General features: G+C 45.6%; 1 protein-coding gene across 3 annotated transcripts in view; it reads right to left on the reverse strand.

Moving 5' to 3' along the window:
- The window catches only part of PRKAR1B (protein kinase cAMP-dependent type I regulatory subunit beta), a 217,272-nt gene that overhangs the window by 95,590 nt on the left and 94,663 nt on the right, over positions 1–27,019 (reverse strand). The gene's annotated exons all lie outside the window — the stretch shown is intronic.

The raw sequence follows: 27,019 nt of genomic DNA on the forward strand, positions 1-27,019 counted from the left end.
AACTCCCACATGCCCAGACATTGGCCATGCTTGCTGGGTCAAAAGAGAGTTGCAGTTCAGGAGGAGCACAGGTTCCTCACACCTGATATATAGTAACATAGGTAGTCTGTGTGTCCAAACAGATATCCAAATACGATTGACAATTATGATATACATTCTAATGTAGGAAGGGCGGTAAGATATTCAAACAATTGAGTAATGGATGGTGGGTACTTATCCTCCAGTATTGAAGGATAAGGTCACATCCACACCATACATTTAAAGCACTCTTATATCAGTTTAGCAGTCATGAGAATCCCGGGAACTGCAGTTTGTTAAGGGTGCTGGGAATTGTAGCTCTGGGAGGGGGTCTCCTAACACCTCTCAGCACCCTTAACAAACTACAGTTCCCAGGATTCTTTGGGGGAAGTCATAACTGTTAAAGTGGTATAGGAGTGTTTTAAATGTCAGGTGAGGATGTGGACTAAGTCTCTTGGCAACCATAAAGCCTTGCAGGACCCATTTTCCTTGCCTATCTGTTAATCCCCCCCATCACAGAAATATAATTTAAAAGTGTGCAGACATCTGCAAACATCAAGGATTTTTTTAAAAAAGTTAATACGAGGAAAGAAAACCAATTTAGTTAGAGGAACTCGGCTGAAAGGAAAGGACAGTTGTCCTCCAAAATACACATTACAAAAAAAAAATCCAAAATAGCTGTCTCTCTCATGCTATAGTCTGTGGAAGTCAACAGTCCAGAAGCAATAGCTGAGCCATTTCCTTACAGAGTCGCTAAAAAAAGAGGGGGGAGAGATTAGTGGAACAACCTGCTTTGTGGACAGAATTTCAAGTCTTCTTGCTTTAGTACAATTACTGTATTTACTCTTTTTGAGTTTTCAGCTGCCTGTGGTGTGTTGGCATCTGAGGGTTTCCCCCCAACCCTCTTCTTTTTAAGAGTCCGGCTCACACACAGAACCAAGGGGCAGAACTGCCACCCCCTTTTTTTCCTGTTTCATTAATACTGTCAGCCTTGAAAGGAGAAGGAAAGATAGTTCCAATGAGGTCTGTAGGAAAACACCATCACTATGAAACTGAAAAGAAAATCTAGCACAGGACATGGAAAAGATCTTACATAAAGGGGATGCTTTTCCCCCTTTTATAAACTTCATTAGCAAAGTGAAGTTTAAGCAATTTCTAAGACTATGTTTAGACAGCCAACTCTGGGGTTTGGCCATCAAGAGATGGGACCACCTTCATTGTGAGGAAGGCAGCCATCTCAACTGGCAGAATTTGAACACCTTTAGGCAGAAAATGGTTATTTATTTATTTATAATGGAGAGATAGGCAACCATTTGGATTTTCTGCCTCAAGTGACTGGTGAAGGGACAGGCCCAGTGTTGATTATTACATTTTGGCTACATTTGGAGAAGGAGTCCACTATCAGTAAATAGCTGGGATGGGGAATTTGTGGTCCTCCAAATGTTGTTGGATTCCAAGTCCCATCAACCCTGGCCAGCATGGCCAATGCTCAGGGATGGTGGGAGTTGCAGAGGGCCACGAGTTCCCCATCCCTGGTGAACACCAAGGCCACATCTGCACCTTACATTAAAAGTAGTATTATACCACTTGAACAGTAATGGCTTCCTGCTGAGAATTGTTAAGAGACCCCTATTCTACTCAAAGTTACAGTTCCTGTGTGCCATTTATCCATACATTGCCTGCATATTGGTCGCACTGTTACATTTAAAGCACCACAATACCACTTTAAACAGAATCCTGGGAACTGTAGTGTTAAGGGTGCTAAGAGTTAAGAGGAGCCTGCTCCCCTTACAGACCAACAATTCCCAGAGTTCCTTGGGAAGAGGGATTGATTGCTAAACCACTCTGGGGATTGCAGCTCTGTGAGGACAATAGGTGTCTCCTAACAACTCTTGGCACTCTTAACAAACTACAGTTCCCAAGATGTTTAGGGGGAAGCCATGACCATTTTAAAGTGGTATGATAGTGCTTTAAATGCAAAGTCCAGATGCAACCAAAGCTATAGCTCACAGAGTCCCTGGGACAGGAAATAATTATTAAATCTGTTTATGTCTGTGGTTTAACTATGCCCTAGGATAGGGGCATCAACATCCCCTCCCCACGCCACCTCCCATTAGCCCTATGCAGCAAGGCCAATTGTCATGGATGATGGGAGGTGTAGTCCAGCAATATCTGGAGGGCACCACGTTGGCTATGCCTGCCCTAAAAGAAGCAATATTACCCCTCATTCCCTCATTACCCCTCATTCCCTTTTCCAGTGACCAGCCAGGGTTCCAAAATGCAGCTATCTGGACATGCTGAAGTTTTCTGATACTGAATTCACTTCCCCAATAAAAATGCCATTTTTAAAAATATCGGTCTCATAAAAGAAGGAAAAAAATGAGAGGGAACTAACACAAACAACCAATATGTTTCAAGTGGGAAGCCACTGTACTAAAAGTTTAAAAGCTCAATGCTTGGCCAGACTTGACAGTAAATTTTGTCTTTGTGATGATGACAAAGTATATTGATGATACATTGTCCTGTCATCCTGTCCTCTGGGCTGAAAGTTCAGCCATGCAAAGTTTACTTGCAAATCTGCCTCTTAAAAAAAAAGGAGGGGGACAGAACGAATGAAATATTACCCATTTGGAAGAGGACTATTTAAAGTCCCAGCTTATTTTAAGCCTTCTGGTTTCCTGAGAAAGACTAAGAGGGGTGAAAATATCAGAATAGCCTAAAGGAGCACTTTTTCCAAAGACAGAGAAACTTTTTTAAAACATTTGCTTCTTGGGAGACTAAAGGCTGTGTGGACTTGTCCCTTAGGGCAAATGGGGCCACTCTTCCACTAACCTCAGTCGGCCCTCAACCAGCCCCCCCCCGGCCTGCCTTCTTACTTACAACCAGTCCAGGGGGTGGCACAGAAGAAGGGTGGGGACAAAACTGCAATGAGTTGACTCCACCTTCTGTTGGTCTCCTTGCCTTCTGCCCTCCCAGTGCCAATGGGTGCACCACTGACTTAAGGACATCTGAGTAATTTTGTAAGCCAAGTTTCTTCATTTGGTTGGAATTGCCTGTAAAATGGAGGGCTCAGTGGTAGAGCACGATTCACATGCATAAGGTACTAGGGCTAGTCCCTGGCTTCTCTAGTTAAATGGGTCTTGGATAACAAGACTGGGGAAAACCTCTCCCTGCGACCCGGGAGAGCCATTTTTTGCCAAAGTTTTGGACTAGACAAAGGTAGGGATGGATGGATTGGGCAGTTCCAGTTCTCTCCGTTTCTCATTTTTCCAGTCTTAAATTCACTTTTCTACATTTCTGCAGCAATTTGTGGTTGTTATAATTGTAAAAAAATCTCATGGAAATTTCTCAGCTTTTTAGTGCAACTTTCTCCTAATAAACACATTTTATATGCCACATGCACATTTTTGCAAAACAATTCCCCCTAATATAATGCATTTTTGTATGCTTTTCTCACTAATATAGACACCTTCATGCACACTTTATGATATAAGCATTTTTGTATGTGACTTGGCTGGAGGAGTGCACTGCAAAATTCAGAGAAGCATGAATGTCAAAGGATGACTATGTTTCAGTTTGCACATTGTTTCACAAAGTGTGGATTTAGTAGGTTCCCCTTTAAAAGTGAACTTAATCAAATTTAACCAGGGATGGGGAAACTTTGTCCTGCAAATATTGTTCCCATCATCCCTGAAAAGTGGCCGGGCTGAGTGAGGGTTGATGTGCGCAGGAGTCCAACAGCTTAGATAGCTTTTAGAGGGGATTAGACAAATCAGAGGAAGAACATGGTTCTCTCCATGGCAATTAGGCATGGGGGCTGTATGGAGTCCCCTTGTTAAGAACATAAGAAGAGCCTGCTGGATCAGGCCAGTGGCCCATCTAGTCCAGCATCCTGTGCTCACAGTAGTCAACCAGATGCCTGTGGGGAAGCCCCCAAGCAGGACCTCAAGAGCACTTTCCTCTTATGTGGTTTCTGGCAACTGGTATTTGGAAGCATGCTGCCTCCATCCATAGAGGCAGAGCACAACCACCATGGCTAGTAGCTAGATAACCTGATCCTCCATATTCAGAGGAAACATGCCATTGAATATGAGCTGCTGGGGTGAAACAGTAGGAGCGGGCTACTATCTTCAAGCCCTCTTGTGGGCTTCCTGGAGGCACATAATTGCAATTTTAAAAAAGTCATGAAAATTCATCAGCATCCTATTGCAAATTTCTCCTAATAGGCACATTTTTGTACACAATTTTGCCTACTATACACATTTTTGCAAAGCAATTTCCCCTAATATAACAAATCTTTGTATGCTATTTTCATAAATATATGCATTTTTACATATATTTTACCCTAGCATATGCATTTTTGTACACATTACTTGGCTGAAGAACTGTATCGTAAGATTCACAGAAGTGCAAATTTCAAAGGATGGCTGGGTTTTGGTTTGTGTATCATTTTGGAAAATGTAAATTAGACAGGTTTGCCTTTAAATGTGAACTGAATCAAATTTCTCCTCCATCCCTACTGACTCCTGCTGCAAAGGCTGTTCCTGCCCAGAGGCCATCGGGTGTGTGTGTCTTGTTTAAGTGCTGTTGCTGGGAGCAACTTTCTGTTTTGGTTAAAGCATATTATTTTTGCTGCTATTTCAATTGTGTTTTTTGTACTTCTGTTAGCATTAGTAAGAGTTATTAGTGGATGTTTCATCTCTGCATATATTTACTGAGATGTTTTAATTAGGCTATGAATATCTGCTTCTGTGGCTATTTAAAGTTTGTTATGTCTTGTAACCATTAGTGAAATGTTTATAATTTATTATGTACACTTTTCTGACATTATGGGCTGCTTTGAGCATATTTTTTGCTATGGAAAAGTGGCATACAAATAAACTGATGATGATGAAGTAGGGTAACTCTTTTCCTCCTCACAATGCACCCAAGCATTCCTGGTAAGCAAGACAAGCCCCCCCACACACACACACACCTCACTTTACATGCATCCTCTTTTGCATCCTGCTCTTTGCATGCAGAGAGGGCTAATTGTGCTCCGATACAGCTTGGGACCAGGTAGGATACCTACAAGATTGTCTTATTCCTTATATACCCAACGAGACACTGCATTCTGGGGGAGAGGGCATCCTGCTGATTTTATCAGGAGGTCGTTGTGCACAATGTCAGAATTGGGCCTTTCGTGTGTCAGTTGGCACCAACCCTTTGGAACTCCGTTCCACTACATATCTGACAGGAGCCATCTCTATTGTCTTTTCAGTGCCTGTTGGAAGACTTCCTCCTTCAACAACCCTTCTAAGTGGAGATTTTTATCCCATGCAGCATCTTTATAGGATGTGAATCTGATTTTGTATATGCAACTGTTTTGTTTTTACATATGCATTTGTTTTAACTGTTTTGATATATGCAATTCATGCTTCATAGGAAGCAATTCATAAATGATGATAATGATAATGATACTTTTCTAAAGGCAGATCTAGACTATGGACCTAGACTCTGGGATCTTTGGTTCTGTGAAGGGGGCTAGGATACTAATAGGGACTTTTCAGCACCTCCAACAAATTACAGTTCCCAGAATGCTTGGGGGGGGGCAACCACTCCTGTTAAACAGGTATGAAAGGTGTAGACATAAGGGTGAGATCCTGTCTACACTCTCCTGGAAGAAAGTCCTATTGAACACAGCTGGATTTAATTCTGAGTAAACATGCATGGGCTGTTAGTATAGACTTTGGGATCCTTCACTGCAGAATTTCAACTCACTTATTGTTTTGCTTTTAATGAGTACTCAAAGCCCAGAGTGGGGCTGGATGAAGACGTTTCAGTGCTTGAGTGAAGAATAAGATGGTGGCACCTCTCCATTCCATGTACAGAAGCAAACTAGACTGGCAGATGGAATCTTACCACTCTGCCTAACAGCAGTGGTACCTGGTGCCCTTGGATCTGGTGAGACAGAATGCAGGGAGCCCAACAGTAAGCGGAGCCAGAGCCAATGACAGGCAGAGCCAACTAATCCTAGTTTGACCCCATCCTCCTCCCTGCTGAGAAATTCTACAAGGGCACCACTGAGCCAAAGGTGGAGGAAGCCAACTGGTAGTGCCACCCCTTGCACTGGTTGAAAGTATAGTAAGAAGGCAGGCAGGTGAAGTTGGTAGGGCCCTGTCCCATTTGCCCTAATAGCCTCCACTGCCCACCAGAGGAGCTGGCCCTGGGCACAGGTTGATGATGAAGCTGGTCTACAAGAAGAAAATCCCTGAGACTGACTACAGAACAAGATGCAGGTTCAATAGGATATTGACCATAATAGGCTTTAAAAAAAAAATCCTGGGGATCTATTTTAAAAGTTTGGCTGAGCATGCTTTTTTATGCTGGAAAGAAGAGATGGAAGTGCAAGACTTGTGAAATTAAACGAACCAACAGGAAAGTTTATATTTGGAAATATGGATTATGGATCCCCCCCAGTCGAAAATACACACTTTGGAGCAGGTACTTTTGGCATTTTTACTGGAAGGCCATCATTTATGTTTCACCATTTACATTTGGGCAGGCTGCCCAGCTTCTCAGTGTACTGACACTGCTGTCTGACCACCACAACGGAAACGACTTAAGCTGCTCCTCCATCTGGTGGGCAGATTTTCTATATCGAGAGTGGATTTTTGGTTTTTACTGTGAGTTAAGATGACTGAAAGATGTTTCTGGGCAGCTTGCTGATCAATTGCAATGCTACAGCAAACTTCCTATGGATGGAAATGGGGCTGCAGCAAGATCCATTCCTCATCCCCAACTCACCCACCCCACTGCAGTCCTTCTTACTACTTTCCATTGCAACCCAGGACTCAAAAGGTCATGGTCAAGAGATCATTCTGAATCATAGCCTTGGACACATTATACTCATTTACACATATGCAAATCCAGATCAGCTGGAAAATTAAACTGGATGGGCAGAGCCAGTCCAGGGTCTGAAGGTCCTTCACTGAGAAAGCTGCTACCTGAAGTTTAGTGGTTCACCACAAGGGCGGTTGCACGTAGCTCCAGCAGCTTCTGACAGGTAGGAGTGGACAATTCTACCCCTTTGCTGTGTCAACTACAACTGGGGCATTCATTCACTCCCAATATAGAGACACAGAAGAAGTGACCTCCTATTGCATCTCTGGACTAGTCACCCACCACTATGGGCTTGCCTCCTTCTTCCTGACTGAAAGAAAGTTGATTCATGCACAAACACACCCAGACTAGTGAGTCATGCATAAATGCAGGGCATGGGCTTCTCTTGGGGGTGGGTAATTCTTACTCTTCTGTGTTATTGAAGTTAACCTTTTTGGATGTAAGAGTGAAATAATGACTCTTATTTTAATTCAGGGGGAAGGATCCTTGCTTCTATAAACTTTACAGACAAATACATGTAATAGAAGCCTGATGGTCCATTTCTTGCTAGCCGAGATAGCCATCCTCAAATATCTGAAGGGCTGTCACATAGACAATGGAACATATTGGCTTTGTGCTGCTCCAGAGGGTGGGACCCAAAGCAATGGGTTCAAATGACAAGGAATTTGACAAAACAATAAAAAGAACATCCTGACCATACAAGCTGCTTGACTGTGGGACAGGCTCTCCTTCATTAGAGGTTTCTAAGCTGAGTCTGGATGAACCTAGGAAGCTGCCACATACTGGATCAGACCATTGGTCCATCTATCTCAGTGATGTCTGCAGTGACTGGCAGCAGCTCTCCAGGGTCTCAGACAGGGAATCTTTCCTAGCCCCACCTGGAGATGCCGGCAATTGAACTAGGTACTATCTGAATGTCAAGCAGATGCTCATCTACTAAGCTGCAGCCGTTCCCCACTGAGGATGCTGTCGCTGTGGATTTCCTGCATCAGTAGGGAGTTAAGACTAGATGTCCTTTGATTCTATGATTTGAAGTAGCAAAGGGGGGGTGACTTGAAAGGGAGAGAAGCAACAGGTGAAGTGCTGAACCCTTTCTTCTCCACTAAGTCTCTATTGCAACTATCTCTCCCCAATTTTCCTACCCAAGGGATTCCAGAGACATGCTTAACACAAAAACACAGACCTAGAATCCCAAAGGAGCTTACTACCTGGACACACCAGTGATTGAAGCTGGGACCACCTGCACGCAAAGCAGATGCTCTACCACTGAGCTATGGTCCTCCCCCTTGAACAAACAATGTGTACAAAAACGTACCTATATTAAGGGAAAGTGTACATAAAATGCATATAGCAATGAAAAATGGAAATGGACTGCCTTCAAGTCGATCCCAACTTATGGTGAACCTGTGGATAGGGTTTTCATGGTAAGCAGTAATCAGAGGTGGTTCACCATTGCCTTCCTTTGAGACAGAGGCAGTGACTGGCCCAAGGTCACCCAGTGAGCTTCAGGGCTGTGTGATGATTCAAACCCTGGTCTCCTAGGTCGTAGTCCTAGGATAGCTAAAACTGACCATGGGGGAGGGGGAAGGGGATAGGAGGGAGGAGAAGGGAGGGTGGGTTTGATCATTTGCATACTTTTTTAGTTCAATGGGATTTATTTCTGTGCAATCATGTTTGGAAATGGACTGCCTTCAAGTCGATCCCAACTTATGGCGACCCTATGAATAGGGTTTTCATGGTAAGTGGTATTCAGAGGTGGTTTCCCATTGCCTTCCTCTGAGGCTGAGAAGCAGTGACTGGCCCAAGGTCACCCAGTGAGCTTCATGGCTGTGTGGGGATTCCAACCCTGGTCTCCCAGGTTGTAGTACAACACTCTAACCACTACGCCACACTGGCTCTTGCATATATTAATTTCTGTTGTTATGTGCCTTCAAGCTGATTACGACTTATGGTGACCCTATGAATCAGCAACCTCCAACAGCATCTGTAGTGAATCACCCTGTTCAGATCTTGTAAGTACAGGTCTGTGGTATCCTTTATGGCATCATGCATTAACATGCATTATATCAGGGGAAAATATTTGAAAAATGTATACATTAGTCAAAACTGCATACAAAATTTTTTTATCAGAAATTTGCACAAAATGCTGATGAATTTTTCATGAGGGTTAAAAAAAATCTGCAAATTGCTGCAGAAATATGGAGAACTGAATTTAAAACTGGAAAAAAATGGGAAACCTGAGAGAAATTAAAATTCACAGTTTTGCCCATCCTTAGAAGAGGATAAACAGAGGAGGGATATTCAGCCACGTCAGGACAACAAAGCATCCTGTGGCACCTTAAAGACTAACACATGTATTATGGCAGAAGCTTTCATGGTGTCCACTCCATCAGATGCATGAAATGTTATCCTTAGTTGGCAGGTGTATATACAGATCAGCAGGTGTATGTCATACAGGGCTGGTGTCAAGGGTCAGTATGGCTGGGCATCTGCCAAGGGCTCGTACACCAGCAAGAGGACCATTAACAAACACACCCCAAAAAGATCCCTGAACCTGATGCAGTGAGGAGATAAGACTCATTGAGCAAGGGGGATCCCATGGAAGGTGTCTTGCTCAAGGGCCCTCTAAAACCTGGAGATGACACCACTCTGCGTGTGTATATGCGTGCATGCATGCGCATATATGTATGTGTGCATTTATGTGTACATGGGTGAGTAGGTATATATACACACACATCGGCCTAGAGCAAAAATATAAAAGATGGCAATGCAATGTGGGGAAGGGCCATAACTCAGTGGCAGAGCAACTGCTTTGCGCACAGAAGCTCCCAGGTTCAGACCCCGGTGTCTCCAGATAAGGCTGGGACTGAACGCCTGTCTGAAACCCTGGAGAACCCCTGCAAGTCTGTAGACAATACTGAGCTAGACAGACCAATGGTCTGATTCAGTATAAGGCTGCTTGCTATGTTCAAATGCAAAAAATAGTTGGTGAGAATTACATTAAATATATACAAAATAAAAATGTTCCAGTTAATTTACACATATTTATGCTTAGTTTTAATAAGAGATTAGGACTATGTGATTATGCCAAAGGTTTCACAGAAATTGTGCTTTTTTGAGGAGGAATTTGAAGAAGGGAGTAGTTGTAGCAAATTACAGAAAAAAAGCGAATATATCATATCTTATCATGCATTATTCAGCTTGCTTTGACACAGAATTTGGGACCACCTGTGTACTGAATGCTGACGCTTGCCTCCCTTATTTGAGTGCAGAATCAATACCCATCTGTGCTTATGCTTGTTAGCTGTTAAGGTGCCACTAACTTTAAAAATAAAACCAAAGATATCACACAGCTATGAGCACTGTACTTGTGATAATTGTCAAGTTTGGTCTCTTCTGCTTCTTGACCTGCCGATGTGGCAACATTTTGCTGCTGAGGCTTCTCTACCTTCCGCGAGAGGAACAATGACTCACACGGATTTCCTGAGCAGCAACTTATGGAGTGTGGGGTTTTCAATTCCCAACAATGCCAATTAGATGGTCCCTTGACACAAACAAGTTGCTTTAAAAAAAGAAAATGCCTTTCACTAAAATAACTCCAAGGCGCTGCTTAAAATACATTGCTTCCTTCTTGACACAGAACTGGGTTGGGACGAGATTCACTGGATCAGGTTATCTAATCCCCGTGGCCCTGAAAAGGGGAAGGGCCGTAGTTCAGTGACAGAGCTTTGCCTGCAGAAGGTGCCAGGTTCAATATTCCCAGTAGAGCTGGGAGAGACACTGGTCTCAAACCAAGTCAAGGTAGGCAAGACTGTGCTAGATGGACCAATGGCCTGACTCAGTATAAGGCAGTTTCCTAGGTCCCTATGAGATCAGCCTATACCTAAAGAACCCACAAAAAGGTTGTCCTTCCAAATTTTGTTTATAATTTCAAAGACGATTTCTCACAATCTCCCCAGGCATCTGATCTTCTAGATTAGTAACAGCAGCAACAGGAGCAGCAGCAACCAGGATCAGTAACAAAAAGTTGACAACATGAAGTGCTCCCTGTTCAGTATTCCAACTACTCCATTGCACACACACCCAACTTTGACTTTTTTTGTCCAAATTCCATCAACATTCTATGGCCTGGTGCACAATTACTCCCCATTATTAGGGATAGAGAGAAAATATGATTGTTTCCATTTAAAGGCAAGTCTACCAGATTTGCACTTTCCAAAACATGCAAACCAAACACAGCCATCCTTCAGTATTTGCACTTATCTGTATTTTCTGACGTAGTTCTCCAACCAACCAGTGTTAACAAAAAAAAAAAATTATTGAGGAAAAGTGTGCATAAAAATGAATACATTGGTAAAAACTACATACAAAAATGTGTTTGTTAGGAGAAATTAGCATTAAAATGCTGAGGAATTTTGGTGAGGATTTTAAAACACACACACACACACTGCTTCAGAAATGTGTAGAACTGAATTTAAGAACGGAAAAATTATTAACTGAGAGAACCAAAATTACTAGATCCGTCCATTCTACTCATTGGGGTCTTTTGGTTCCCCCCCCTTCCTTGGGAATTTTGCCCTGTTTTGTTTATTCGTTTGTGTGTGTGTGTGTGTGTATCATTTTGGCTATATAACCAAATGTACTCTTTGCCTGATCATTACAAATGGAGGAAATTGCAACATGCCTCCACGGCGGTTGCTGTATATTATTTTATTATTATTAATAGATTTATATCCCACCCTTTCTCCCAGTAGGAGCCCAGGGCAGCAGTAACTGAGTAACTGAGTTTAAAAGAACAAACTTCCTCTACCACCTTAAAATTAAGAGAATGGGACAGAACAGAATGGAAACCTTTAGTTAAGTTTTTCTGCACCAGCCTGCAGTTTTTTCCTTAACAGGCTGACTACTGAGATGGGAAAGCTCAGTAGTAGGGTATCTGCCTTGCATGCAGAAGGTCCAAAGTTCAGTGCCTGACCAACCAGGGCTGAGAAAAGGGCTTCTGTCTGCAATCCTGGAGAACCACTGCCCATCAATGTAGACAATCCTGAGCTAGATGAACTGCTGGTCTGACTCGGTACAAGGCAACTTCCTGTGTTCCTATGGGATGTAAGCCCAGCACTCAAATCTCCAATCAGCCCTGAAGCTGACTGAGGTCATCATCTCTCTTAGACCACTTTCACACGTCAGACATTTTAAAACAATACAGAATAGAAGGGTTCGATAGTCCCATGACAGACTGATTTGTTTGCTTATGTCAGGGTAGAGAACCTGCCCTGTTGCTCCCATCACCCATCACTGTTGGCCATGCTGACTGGGGGTGATGGGAGTTGGAATACAACATCTGGAGAGGTCCGGGTTCCACATCCCTTATTTTCACAATAGTTTTGTGCCCTGCTTTTCCTAATCTTTCAGGCTGGCTGACAAATACAAAAGCTGACTTAAGCTTATGAAAATAGCCACAAGAACCTGTACTTAGTTTATGTAGGTGGCAGGGCTGGCAAAATATTGATTGTACCGATTGGGCCCAACCGGGCCCTGTGCTTAGCGGAGGGGCCGGGCTCGTGGGGGAATTGCGCTGAGCTGAGCGGGGAGGCACTGGCGCTCCACTCTGATGCAGAGCCCGTCAACGGGCTGCCCAATGGCACCAAGTGGGGAAGCCCCACCGCCGCCGCTGCTGCCACCACAGCACGGAGCCCCATGGGCAGCCCAGGTGGCCAAAGTGTGGCAAGCGGGACTGGCAGCCCAAAGATGCCCCCCTTGGTGGCGGCTGGCCACCCGCCTTCTCCCAGGCAGCCCTTCTCCTTTCTGCTGGCGATGCCTGGCGGCGGCGGTGGCAGCAACAGCTCATCGTGCTCCTCTCCTCACGATGCGCCCCCGGGCTCCCCTCCAAGTGGGGTGCGCCGTGTGCGGGTGGTGAAGGTGGAGGCGGGCGGGCTGGGCATTAGCATCAAGGGCGGCCACGAGAACCGCATGCCCATCCTCATCTCACGCATCTTCCCAAGGCTGGCGGCCGAGCGCTGCGGCACCATCCGCCTGGGCGATGCCATCCTCTCCATCAATGGCATCGATCTCCGGGACACCATCCACAACCATGCTCTCCCCATTGGGCCCCACGTTTGCAAACACCGGCCCTGGTAGGTGGTGTAACTATCACTTCCATAAGATCCTTTCCCACATCTCCCTGCCTCATCACATTTAAATTAGGATGCCCACATGGGAGGGAATGCTACTTTGTTACTTTCCATGCCAGGATTAACCACCCTGCGGAGAGGGGTAAGGACACCTTACCTAGGAAAGTTAAGGATGCTAAAAGAGGGTGCTTCACCCACATAGGAACACAGGAAGTTGCCTTATATGAGTCAGACCCATTGGTCCATCTAGCTCAGTACTGTCTATGCTGACTGACAGCTGCTCTTCAGGGTTACAGGCAGAGGTTCCTTGCAGCCCAACCTGGAGATGCCATTGGGGATTGAACAAGGAAAACTCTGCATGCAAAGCAGATGCTCTACCACTGAGATATGGCCCTTTCACCTAATGATGTGATGATGTAGCTTTGTTGACCTTAGTAAATGTCAATAAGTGTGAAAATGACTCACACCTGCTTCACCATATTACTATCATTTTAAAGTGTGCATTTCGCAGTCCTGTTTGTTATTGTATATATGCTGTCTACTAACTAAATAAAGCAATAAAGCACATACAGGAAGTGGAAAGAAGGCCAGACCACAAAGGAAGAATACAGGCAGGTAGCATAGAATTGCAGGGATGGCGTCAGGAAGGCTAAAGCTGAAAATGAGGTGAGGTTAGCAAGAGATGCTAAAAGCAACAAAAAAGCTTTCTTTAGGTACGTCCATAGTAAAAGACAGCTACTCAGTGAGGGTGGCAAAATGATAACAGATGACAAAGAAAAGGCAGAAGTGCTCAATTCCTACTTTGGCTCAGTCTACTCCCAAAAAAGGGTCTACGGTAATTGGTTCCATTGCCGTATGGCTCTAACAGTTAGGAAGTTTTTCCTGATGTCCAGTTGAAATCTGGCTTCCTGCAACTTGAGCCCATTATTCCGTGTCCTGCACTCTGGGACGACTGAGAAGAGATCCCGGCCCTACTCCGTGTGGCGACCGTTCATATACTTGAAGAGTGCTATCATATCTCCCCTCAGTCATCTCTTCTCCAGGCTAAACTTGCCCAGTTCTTTCAGTCTTTCCTCATAGGGCTTTGTTTCCAGTCTGCTGATCATCTTTGTTGCCCTCCTCTGAACCCGTTTCAGTTTGTCTGCATCGTTCTTGAAGTGCAGACAATGGAACCAATTACCTAGAGAGGTAGTGGGTTCTCCGACACTGGAAGCATTCAAGAGGCAGCTGGACAGCCATCTGTCGGAAATGCTTTGATTTGGATTCCTTCATTGAGCAGGGGGTTGGACTTGATGGCCTTATAGGCCCCTTCCAACGCTACTATTCTATGATTCTATGATTCTTTTCGTTCTCCCTACTTCCTATACCACAAATATTCTATGGTTGACTAATTCAACTTTAAGATCCTTTATTTAAGTATCCAGTATGTGCTAGGGCAGGGATGGAGAACCTGTGACCCTCCAGAGGTTGCTGAACTACAAATGCCATCACCCCTGACCATAGGCCATGCCAGCTGGGGCTACTGAAAATTAGAGTCCAGTAACATCTGGAGGGCCATAGGTTCTAGGCTCCTAGGCTATGATCCAAATTTCTTGCAAAACCAGCCCTGCACACATAAAAATTAGATATTCTTCCTGTACCCTTTAATTTGAAACAGTTTAGGAGATGACAGCCTCATCACTGAATGGGCTTCCTGGATTGACTTTTGATAACCCTTGTCTCTCACAGTCACTATGATTTCTGAGGTATTGCATGGTCCATGTCACAAGTGATGGATGTCACCTTTTCTCTAATCATGAAGTTTTAGGTTTTAAAACTAGACAGGACTAGTGTATCTTTCTTTGCTCTTTCGATTTTATCTGATATTTGTGTGATTGATGAAAGGGCTGGTAATAACTATTCCAATGTCAGGAAAAATCGCCCTTACGCCAAATTGGCTTTGTGACATCATCACTTAGACAAATCTGGCTCAGTGGCACTCCATCTGGTGTGAGGACAATTTCTTGTGTAATCGATGAAAGGGCTGGTATTAACCAGATATTGAGTGGGTCTGACTGTTCCCAATTCTTGCAGAGATCTACTGGGATAACTAGTTCAGGTAGGTTTTGCTGGTGGGCTCTTGTTGGGTCCATATCAGTTGTTTAGGAGGAGTCTTAGTAAGGAGGAACATGGGTGATGCCACCCCAATTTCAGTGATCCTGGGTAGAGGGAGGTATAGCCATGGGGAGGTGGTGAACTATCATAGAAAATGAAGGCAAGGCTATCTACACCTTGCTCCTCGTTCCCACTCCTCTCATGGACGGTTTCCTCATTGCTCATCTGCTGTGCCCACTGGCCTGTGTGTGTTGTTGTGTAACACCAGATCAGCACTCAATAAGACCACGCTCATCTATGATTTGATTGTGGAGGAAGGTGCCAATTTGGTGTGTATTACCAAGACCGGGGTGGGTGAGCTGGGACGAGTTGATCTGACCAGGTTTGCCCACCTGGATACTCGGTGCAACACCACCACAGGCTGCAAGGATGGGGGGGGGGAGTTACTGTGTTCTACAGAACTTCCATTTCTGTCACCAGGAAACCACTCTGTCTTGGAGCTGGCTGTGAGGGCCTGCACCTGGTGTCTGGCCAAGGAGACAGGAAACTAGGGTTGCTGCTGGTGTACCATCTACCCTGCTGCCTGGAAGCTTCTCTGACCGAGCTGGCAGAGGCCCTCTCGGCTGTGGTATTGGAGGAGCCCAGAATGAGTCCTGGGTTATTTCAATGTCCATGCTGAGGCTGCCTCTAGTTTTCCAGCTCAGGTCTTCATGTCCTCCATGATGACCATGGGGCTGTCTCAAGTTGTCACCGGCCCGACGCATAGGGCAGGGCATACCCTCAACTTGGTTTTTGCTCCAGATAGAGCAATGGATGGTCTGGAGATGGGTGGTGGTGGATGTCACCCCATTGTCATGGTCAGACCACTTTCTGGTGAAGTTTAGACTTACGGCTCTGATCCTTCCTTCTGTCCCTGGAGACTAATGGAACCCACTGGATTCCTGAATGCCCTGGGGGAGTTCCCAGTAGATAGAGCAAGTGACCCTGTTGAAGTCATTGTCACGATGTGGAAGAGCGAGGCCCAACGGGCTCTTGACACAGTTGGCCCTGAGCACACCCTCCGGCCTTGTGGAGCCCAGTTTCCACCTTGGTACACCAGTGAGCTAAGGGCAATGAAACAGCCTGGATGATGGCTAGAGCACAAGTGGTGAAAGACGTGCTGTGAGGCTGATCAGGAATGAGTAAAACATCATAACCATGTCTACTGTGTGGCGGTGAGGGTGACGAAGAAGGTCTATTTCTCTGCCACCATCACAACCTCAAATACCCATCCAGTGCAGCTTTTCCGTATTGTCAGGGGTTTGTTGACATCAACTCCAGGAAATGGAGTTTTACACCATTCAGGGGCCCACTGTGAATTGCTTTCAAGGCACTTTGAGGGTAAAGATGCTCGCCTTCATAGCAATCTTGATGCCCTATCCACATCTACTGTAGTCCCCAGTGGGGTGTCCAGTGCAACATCTGCTGCAAGTTCTTGGGAATGATTTCAGTTGATGCTGCCTGATGACTTGGACAAGGTGCTTGCGATGATGTGACCAACAACGTATCTTCTTGGCCCTTGCCCTTCTTGGCTTATTAAAACTTGCCGAGGGGGATTGACCGAGTGGATCCAGGATGTGGTCAATGCATAGTTGCAGAAAGGAGTGGTTCCAGCCACCCTGAAAGAGGCAGTGATCCAACTGCTCCTGAAAAAGCCCATCCTGGACTCATTAGTGCCAGCTCTTCACTGAGACAGCAGTGTCGGTGGGGGTGCAGGCAGGGCTGGAGATTCCTTGGTAATTGCCAGGCCGTAAGTCCTCAGCCGGCAGCTTGGCTATAAATCTGCCAGGCTAGCAAGGAGGAAGCAAGATAAGGGCAGAGGCCATTCAAAGTTTATGTGCCAAGCCAGAAATCCAGAAGAGACGTCAGTGAAGGTCCGGGTCTAGTTTGCCAAGAGATCAGTCCAAGTCAAGGTTCAGGGGACAGGAAGACACACAGTGGTCACGCCTGACGTTGTAGTCAGCAACGCGCTGAAGCCAAGGTTTGTCTTTTATGGAGCAGGTTTGTCAGCAGGTGTGAGCCCTCAGCGTTTTGGCCTTAAGTGGACAGGCCTGCCCCTCTTCTGCCTGACCTTCTGCTGTCTACGTTCTGCAGGTGAGGGGGGAGTATCCTGTTCACTGGCTGCGTCTGGCTGAAGGGCTTCAGCTGTGTCTGGGGTGCTCTGCAGCTGAGGGGGAGAAGGAGCTGGGTTCTCAGGAGTTTCCTGCAGGAAGAAGAAACCATCGCCCCAAGGGAAGGAGAGGCTGTGCTGCTGCTGCCGCTGCTGCCGTGGGACCACCACCTCCACCACCCTTCCCAGAGGGACTTCTGCCTGGCAGGACCAGGCCCCAGGTACCCAGCCAGCCAGGACTGATTCTTACCACCTGTCCCTCTTTGGAGGGATACATAAGCCGGCTGGCTGAGGTGGCCTGGGAGACCCAGTGCCTGCAGGAAGAAGAAACCATCGCCCTAAGGGAAGGAGAGGCGGCTGCTCTTGCGGCTGCTCTTGCGGCTGCTCTTGCGGCTGCTCTTGCGGCTGCTCTTGCGGCTGCTCTTGCGGCTGCTCTTGCGGCTGCTCTTGCGGCTGCTTTCTTTTCTTTTTCTTTTTTTTTCTTTTACTTTTTGTTGGTGTGTTGATGCAATTTGAGATGAATGGGTGCCTGATTATATGAATGTATGTCTGAGTGAGTGTGTATGTTTATATGCTGTATATTGTTGTATATTTTAGTTGTATTATGTGCTTCAGAGAGAGTTTTATCCATCAGGCGGGGAGACTTGAGGGGGCCCCAATTACTGTAGTGACGGGCAAAGGAAGGTATGGCGCTGTGAGAAGGACGTGCCAGGTAAGGGGAACGCGGTCCAGACATGTTGTGGCTGTGCCTTGTTCCGGTCCTTCCCACACCCGCAAGGTCGTTGGTAGTCCTATCAGCCAACTCTCAGAGATCCAGTTGCTGTTATTAAATGCCAGATCGGTATATAATAAAACCTCCCTCGTCCACGATTTGATTGTGGATGAGGCAGCCGATCTGGCATGTATAACCGAGACCTGGGTGGGTGAGCAGGGAGGAGTTGGTCTCTCTCAGCTCTGCCCACTGGGGTACTTGGTTCAGCATCATGGTAGATCTGAGGGTCGGGGAGGTGGGGTCGCTGTCGTCTATAAGAGTTCCATCTCACTCACCAAGCACCATGTTCATTCAGTTACTGGCCTGGAGTGTTTGCACCTTGTGTTGGGCCAGAGGGACAGGCTGGGAATCCTTTTGGTGTACCGCCCACCTTGCTGCCCAATGGCTTCCCTAACTGAGCTGGCGGAAGTGGTCTCGGATATATTGTTGAGGTCCCCCAGACTAATAGTACTGGGGGATTTCAACATTCATGCCGAGACCACTTTGTCTGGCGCGGCTCAGGACTTCATGGCTTCCATGACAGCCATGGGGCTGTCTCAATATGTTAGTGGTCCAACACATGTATCGGGGCACACTCTAGACCTTGTTTTTGCTACTGAGCATGGGGAAAGTGATCTGGATGTGGGGAGTTTTACAACACTCCCTTTGTCATGGACAGACCACTGCTTGCTGAAGTTTAGACTTTCAGTAACCTCTTCCCTCTGCAAGGGTGGGGGACCTATTAAAATGGTCCGCCCCCGGAGACTAATGGATCCTGAAGGTTTTCAAAGGGCTCTGGGGGATTTTCTGGCTGATAGGACTGGTGCTCCTGCTGAAGCCCTGGTCGCTCTGTGGAATACGGAGATGACCCGGGCTGTAAACACGATCGCTCCTGCACGCCCTCTCCTGTGTAGAGCTCATACAGCTCCATGGTATACTCCGGAGCTGAGAGCGATGAAGCAAGATAGGAGGAGGCTTGAGCGGAAATGGAGACGAACTCCCGACGGATACAATTATGCGCTGGTTAGTGCTTCGACTAAGCTCTATGTAGGAGCAGTGAAGGCAGCTAAAAAACATCATTTTGCTGCCACTATTAAATCATCTCTTTGCCGCCCAGCGGAGCTCTTTCGAGTTGTCCGGGGACTTCTCCATTCAAACCCTCCGGACACGGTGGAATCATCGGAGGCCCGCTGTAATCAGTTTGCTGATCACTTCCAGAATAAGATCTCATGTATCCGCCAGGACCTAGACTCTCAAGTTATAGCAGTAGATCCTAGTGAGATGTCCGGAGCACAGTCTTGTCCTGTTTTGTTGGATGAGCTTCAGTTGGTTCAACTCGAGGACGTGGACAAGGTGCTTGGACAGGTACGTGCAACCACTTCGGTACTGGATCCTTGCCCCTCCTGGCTGATAAAAACTAGTAGGAATGGAACAGGTAGCTGGGCCAAGGAAGTGATAAATGCCTCTTTACGAGAGGGAGTGGTCCTGGGCTGTCTGAAAGAGGCAGTGGTGAGACCACTCCTGAAAAAGCCTTCCTTGGACCCAGATAATTTTAACAGCTACAGGCCAGTGGCGAATGTTCCATTCCTGGGCAAGGTCTTGGAACGGGTGGTTGCTGGCCAGCTCCAGGCGCTATTGGATGAAACTGATTATCTAGATCCATTTCAATCGGGTTTTAGGCCCGGTTTTGGCACTGAGACAGCCTTGGTCGCCCTGTACAATGACCTACATCGGGAAAGAGACAGAGGGAGTGTAACTCTGTTGATTCTCCTTGATCTCTCAGCGGCTTTTGATACCATCGACCATGGTATCCTTCTGGAGAGGCTCGCGGAGTTGGGAGTTGGAGGTACTGCTTGGCAGTGGTTCCGCTCCTACTTGGCGGGTCGTCTCCAGAAGGTAGTGCTTGGGGAACATTGCTCGACACCGTGGGCTCTCCAATATGGGGTCCCGCAGGGGTCAGTTTTGTCCCCCCTGCTTTTTAATATCTACATGAAGCCGTTGGGAGAGGTCATCAGGAGTTTTGGAGTGCATTGTCATCAGTATGCTGATGACACGCAGCTCTACTTCTCCTTTTCATCTTCTTCAGGTGAGGCTGTCAATTTGCTGAACCGTTGCCTGGCCGCGACAATGGACTGGATGAGAGTTAACAAACTGAAGCTCAATCCAGACAAGACTGAGATGCTGTTGGTGGACGGGTTCTCTGATCGGATGGTGGATATATACCCTGTCCTGGACGGGGTTACACTCCCCCTAAAGGACCGGGTTCGTAGTCTGGGAGTCTTTTTAGACTCTTCCCTCTCACTTGAGGCTCAAGTAGCCTCGGTGGTTAGGAATGCGTTTTACCAACTTTGGTTGGTAGCCCAGCTACGTCCCTATTTGAGTAAAGAGGACCTTACATCAGTGGTACATGCTCTGGTAACCTCACGTTTGGATTACTGTAATGCGCTTTACGTAGGGCTATCTTTGAAGACAGTTCGGAAGCTACAACAAGTGCAAAATGCGGCGGCCAGATTGCTGACAAGGACCAAGCGGTCCGAGCATATAACACCTGTTCTGGCCAGCTTGCACTGGTTGCCAATATGTTTCCGGGCTAGATTCAAAGTGTTGGTATTAACCTATAAAGCCTTATACGGTGCGGGACCACGATACCTTGCGGAACGCCTCTTCCAATATGAACCGGCCCGTGCACTACGTTCTGCTACGAAGGCCCTCCTCCGGGTTCCAACTCACAGGGAGGCCCGGAGGGTGATGACAAGATCTAGGGCCTTCTCAGTGGTGGCCCCCGAACTATGGAACAGTCTCCCTGAGGAAGTACACCTGGCGCCGACTCTGCTCTTCTTCCGGCGCCAGGTCAAAACCTTCCTATTCTCTGAAGCATTTTAAGTTACACTGATTTACTTTTAAAAATGTTTATTGTATTGGATTGTTGATTGTATTTTAGTATTATTTTGTTATTCATTGTATTTTTATGCTATTTTATGTTCACCGCCCAGAGAGCTATTGCTAGTCGGGCGGTATATAAATTTAATAAATAAATAAATAAATAAATTTCTCCTTCTGGGTCTGCTGCTGTTACTCCCGAGTCATCCTTGTCTGATGAGTACTCTGATGGGGCCATGACAATTGGTTTGTGACAACTACTGCCCGGTTGCATATAGGGAAGGTGATTGAGAGGGTTGTGGCGCAGCAACTGAAAGTACTCTTGGATGAAACAGGTTATCTTGACCCATTCCAGTCTGGGTTCAGGCCTGGTTATGGAACTGAATCAGCCTTGTTTGCCCTGATGGATGACCTTCATCGGGAGAAGGACCCTGTTATTTTTACTTGATCTCTCAGCAGCTTTTGATACCATTGACCATGGTATCTTCTGGGATGACTTGGTGAGATGGGTATTGGAGGCACTGTTTTACAGTGGTTCTGATCCTATCTCCAGGGTCGTTTTCACAGAATAGCATTGGGCAATTGTCTTTCGGCCCCCTGGCAGTTGTGCTGTGTCCCCCATGCTGTTTAACAGCTATATGAAGCCCTTAGAAACAGTCATCAGGAGAATTGGGGCAAGGTGTCAGCAGTATGCTGATGATACCCAGCTCTATTTCTCCGTAACATCTGAATCAGGAGAGGCCATGCAAGCCCTGGACCGCTGCCTGGACTCAGTGGTGGGCTGGATGAGGGCCAATAAACTGAGTCTGAATCCCAGCAAGACGGAGGCGCTGTGGGTTGGTGGTTCCCGAGTTTGGATAATTGGTGAATTGCCTGCTTTGGATGGGCTTGTACTCCCTCTGAAAGAGACGGTCCATAGTCTGGGGGTGCTCTTGGATCCATCTTTGTCACTGGAGGCCCAGTGTCAGTGTCTGCCAGCTGCACTGAGGTGATATATGGTGCTGCAAAACAATTAGCTGGCAGTTTGCCAATGCAGGAGCTTGGTTGTAAAGTAGATAAGCAAAACCTTCCACTTTCAACAAACATTTTGAGTAGAGACCTTATCCCAGTCTGTGTCTGTGTTGGAATTGTTTTTTATTATGTTTTTAAATCTTTTTTTTAAAAAAAAATGTTTTTAAAGCTTTTTTAAAAAAATGTTTTTAACAATGTTTTGTTTTAATATATTTTAAAGTCTGTTTTATGATGTTTTTAAGTGTTTTCAGTGCTTTTGTTTGTCGCCCTGGGCTCCTACTGGGAGGAAGGGCAGGATAGATATAGATATAAATAAATAAATAACCAACCAACCATTCCAGTGTAATGGCAGGAAGCAGTGACATTATTATACAGTTAAATCTGGTTGGCTACCATTGCTTTGGTATCGTGGAATCATCAACTGAGTACATGATCCCTGATTGACCGGGATCATGCACTCAGTGTGAAGAACTCCCTGTTTTTCATTTTTTTAAAAATAGAACTGAATTGAAACACATGGCAATAGCAAACAGCTCTTGCAAAACAGCAAAAAATATGAACATATTTATGGATCATATATATATTTATGAGGAGAAGTTACGGAAACATTTCAGTTCATACAAAAGCACTATTTTCACATTTAAAACATATGCACATTGCTTTGCAAATGCCAGTCACATAGGTTAAGGAGCATATGCTAAAGCTTGCCTATTGATGGCATATGACACCAATACACTTGTCCTGGATTTCTGAGGATGTTTCTTCATTGTGTTGGTGTGGCTGTAAACACAGGGGCACTTTTTCCCATAATTAGTTGACCTGTCCAAGGGTTGAGCAATTCTGTACCGAAGTCTTTACTGAGAGTCAAAAAATAATTCTTCAGTCCCTGCATAGAACACCTCAATTGGCATTGCTCAATCTATTTACAGACAATAACATGGATTCGGTTCTGGCACCTACTTGTGGCAGCACGATTAACAATTGCCATGCATTGGGAAGACATGCAGGGGACTAACAGCTTATTGATACCAAAAAGTATGGCAGATCGCAATAGCTAGAAAGATTACACAAAAGCTGAGCGTTTGTCAAGGCCAAATGAACAAAAATTATTTTATTGGGGAATGGTTTGAATTTATCACATACGTTAATAAGACAAATAATACTGTAAAGCCTCCAGACCAACTTCTTCATGACGGAACTCATGATGGAGGTGCTATCGACTCATGCTACACACGGGCGCACACATGCACATACACACAGCATATAGTTAAGATGTTTTAAATGTATAGCTAAAGAAATATAAAGTATGGATGTGACAAACATAGATCTCATATGGGTTACAGACAGATATCATATGGGTTTGATTGGGAGCCAGGATTGGCTGTGGCTCCTTGTTGTTCAGTGTACGCTCAGCAGCAAACCTAGTTTCCCTCCTATATCACGCACACCAACGGCCCTCAGCAGCAGAGATCCTTAGAATTCTACTGAATATTTTAACGCCATTTGTGAGACTTCCTCAAAGCAGCTCACATATGGTTCCCTGGGGGTCTCCTTTCCAGGCAGCTGACAGGTCCAGACTTGCGTAGCAACAGCAGTAGAATTACTTCGTCAGCCTTCAGACCACTGCCAGATCCCTCACTAATAAGCTCTATAGACATTTTGCTGCCTTGAGTAGACTGTGTCCAGAAAGGTTGCTTATAAATATTTAATTGCATTAAAATAAACTTTAAATGTGTAGAGTGCTGGACAATCCTGACACACAACCCGGTGAGGTAGGTCACCCTTGCTCCAGTTTTACCAGTGGGAAGCTGAGGAACAGTGAGCTATCCAAAGCTACTGAGCAAACCTGTGGCTGAGGTGGGATTTGAACTCAGGTCACCGGAGTCCAAGTCCAATACACAATAGGCAGGATAAGCAACTGGTGACCTGGATGTTCTGTCCACCACCCTAAGTGTTTTCTGTCTCACCCCCCCCGCCATATTGGCCACTTCCCCTTATTATGTACTCAGTGACCCAAGATGAAGGCAAAGTTGAGTGACCAGCTGAAGTACATAAGAAGAGGCATTTGACATTGTGTGGCTGGAGTCCATCCTGATAGAAGAGATTAAAATGACCATGCATATGTACTTGCGTTAGCCTTAGTGGCCAGACAAAATCTGGCCACACACTGCCCCCGAACTCCACAAAGGAAGGGGGAAGGTCGTGTTTGATGTCACAGGGCAACTTTGGGGAGGAATCTCTGTCCTCTTCCTGAGCTCTAAACTGGAAAGAATTGGGGGGGAGAGATAGGGCTCATACCTGTTGTGCTGAGTCTCAGAAAGCAGCAAGAAAGTGTCACTGTTTTCCAAAGGCCTCAAAGGCTCAGTACACACTGTCAGGGAGAGTCCACACTCTTTCCCTAACAAGTGTATTCACCAGACTAAAACAAGAGAAAAAAACTCTTGTCAGTGGTGAACTGGGCAGTGCATTTGAGGACCTTTCAGTATACCTGCAAAATAACACTCAGCACTAATTCACAGCACTGAGGGCCCCTTTTTAAAGCATTAGTGGCTGCAGCATATCAAATCCTGGTATATGCTCTCCCCACAAGCTGGCCAGTCCAGTCGCTGCCACTTTTCTCTTCTCCTCCTCCTCCTCATGGGAAATGAAGTGCCCTGCAACTGATTGCCTGAGATCAGAGGAGGTAGTGTTGTGGAGTGCTTTATCTCCAAATGGCAGGCGGTGGGCGGGGAGGGGAGGAGGAGGTGGTAGCAGTAGTAACCACAGGCAAGAAGGAAGAGGCATTAGTGTCACTCATGTAAGGCAACCGATTGTACAGCACCTCATTTCCCAACAGGAGGAATAGGTAGTGGCAGTGATTAGTCCAGTCAATTCTATACTACTGTACGATTTACTGGTACTCTACAACCAGAAGTACATTTTTTTAAAAGCTTACAGTGCTCTGAATGCACTTTGAGCATATTATATTATATCTCACCCACCCTGCAAATGCTATATTAGGCTGCATTAACAGAAGTATAGTTTCCAAATCGCGTGAAGTATTAGTTCCCCTCTATTCAGCCCTGGTTAGGCCTCATCTTGAATACTGCGTCCAGTTCTGGTCTTCGCACTTCAAGAAGGATGCAGACAAACTGGAACGGGTTCAGAGGAGGGCAACTAGGATGATCAGGGGACTAGAAACAAAGCCCTATGAGGAGAGACTGAAAGAACTGGGCATGTTTAGCCTGGAGAAGAGAAGACTGAGGGGAGATACGATAGCACTCTTCAAGTACATGAAAGGTTGCCACATAGAGGAGGGCCAGGATCTCTTCTTGATCGTCCCAGAGTGCAGGACACGGATTAATGGGCTCAAGTTGCAGGAAGCCAGATTTCGACTGGACATCAGGAAAAACTTCCTAACTATTAGAGCCATACGACAATGGAACCAATTACCTAGAGAGGTAGTGGGCTCTCCGACACTGGAGGCATTCAAGAGGCAGCTGGACAGCCATCTGTCGGGAATGCTTTGATTTGGATTCCTGCATTGAGCAGGGGGTTGGACTTGATGGCCTTATAGGCCCCTTCCAACTCTACTGTTCTATGATTCTATGATCCTCCCAATGGAGCCCAGGGTGGCAAACAACAAGCAATAAACAATAAAACATCTTAAAAAGTAATTCCAACACAGATGCATCCTGGGAAAGATCTCTACTTAAAAGGCTTGTTGGAAGAGGAAGGTCTTCAGCAGATGCTGAAAAGACAACAGAGATGGCACCTGTCTGATATTTAATAGGAGGGAATGCCAAAGGGTAGGTGCTACAGCATTAAAGGTCCAATCGCAATGTTGCACAGAATGGACCTCTTGATAAGACAATATCTGCAGGAGGCCCTCCCCTGTAAAGCACATCGCTATGCACCCAAAGAGTCCTTTGTCTGCATCTCAGAGTGAGTGACTAAGAAGCAAATACGTGACGACTCTGAACCTACAGATGCTTGTACCAGAGAGGAGAGGGTTAAGGAGTTCTCTGTTCTTCTCCTGGCTTCAGCCCTTGCCAGATACACAGTCTGGCACGTTTTAAAAAAAGTTCCTGATCAGGGTTCTATGTCTAAAGAACTATCTCCTTGAATGGCAGGGGATAAAACTTTCAGACATCTGGGTTTATAGAGCCAGCAAGAAATCTCATATCTGCTTGATGAAAGCCTTCCTTTTGTGAGTGCTCCCAATCCCACAATTTAGCCCTTCAGATCAAGCTCTGAAAAGCAAAATGAGATTTTTGAAGATGAAACTACCAGCCTGAGGCTCCCACTCGTTCTCTGAGGGAGGACACGAGTTACACGTAAACTAACCTTGGTGATTACTGAAAATAGTCTGCTCGGCTTTCATGCAGCCCCTCGGGTGCATTCCATCGTGATAGCCTTCCATCTCGATCATCTTGTGGTAAGAGTGTTGCCTACAGGTGCGGTTAATATGGGTTCTAAACCTAAAGTAATTTGTTTGCATATGATACCCCATTAACCAACATCATATGGACAAATAAGTTTGGCTCACGACTGCGCTGTGTGGAAAAAATTACTTCTAAAAGGTTTAGTCAGCCCTGAAAAGCTTCTCATTTTGGATGAGAACTTCTCATGGGAGCTGGGTGGACATACGTTGGGAAGAGTATTGCTATGAGAGTTCCTATGAGGAAAGGTTGCAGCATTTGGAACTTTTTAGTTTAGAGAAAAGGAAAATAAGAGGCGAGATTATAGAAGTATATATAATTGTGCAGGACAGACCCTCTCTCATAACACCAGAACTCATGACATCCAATGAAGCTTAATATTGGAGGATTCAGGAAAGACAAAATAAAGTACTTCTTAACATAGAGCATAAACTATGGAGTTCACTCCCACAGGAATCTCAATGGCAATTTTATTAATGTTTTATAATTGTACTATATATATATATATATTTCCACACTTGCTCATATTTTAATTGTGATTTTATTTGTTGTACACCGCCCTGAGAGCTTTCTGCTATAGGGCGGTCTAGAAATGTAATTAAATAAATAAAAATAAATAAATAATCAGTGATTGCCACCAACTTGGATGGGTTTAAAAGAGGATTAGACAAATTCATGGAGG

The sequence above is a fragment of the Rhineura floridana genome, chromosome 17 (assembly GCF_030035675.1).
Source record: "Rhineura floridana isolate rRhiFlo1 chromosome 17, rRhiFlo1.hap2, whole genome shotgun sequence".
Lineage (NCBI taxonomy): Eukaryota > Metazoa > Chordata > Lepidosauria > Squamata > Rhineuridae > Rhineura > Rhineura floridana.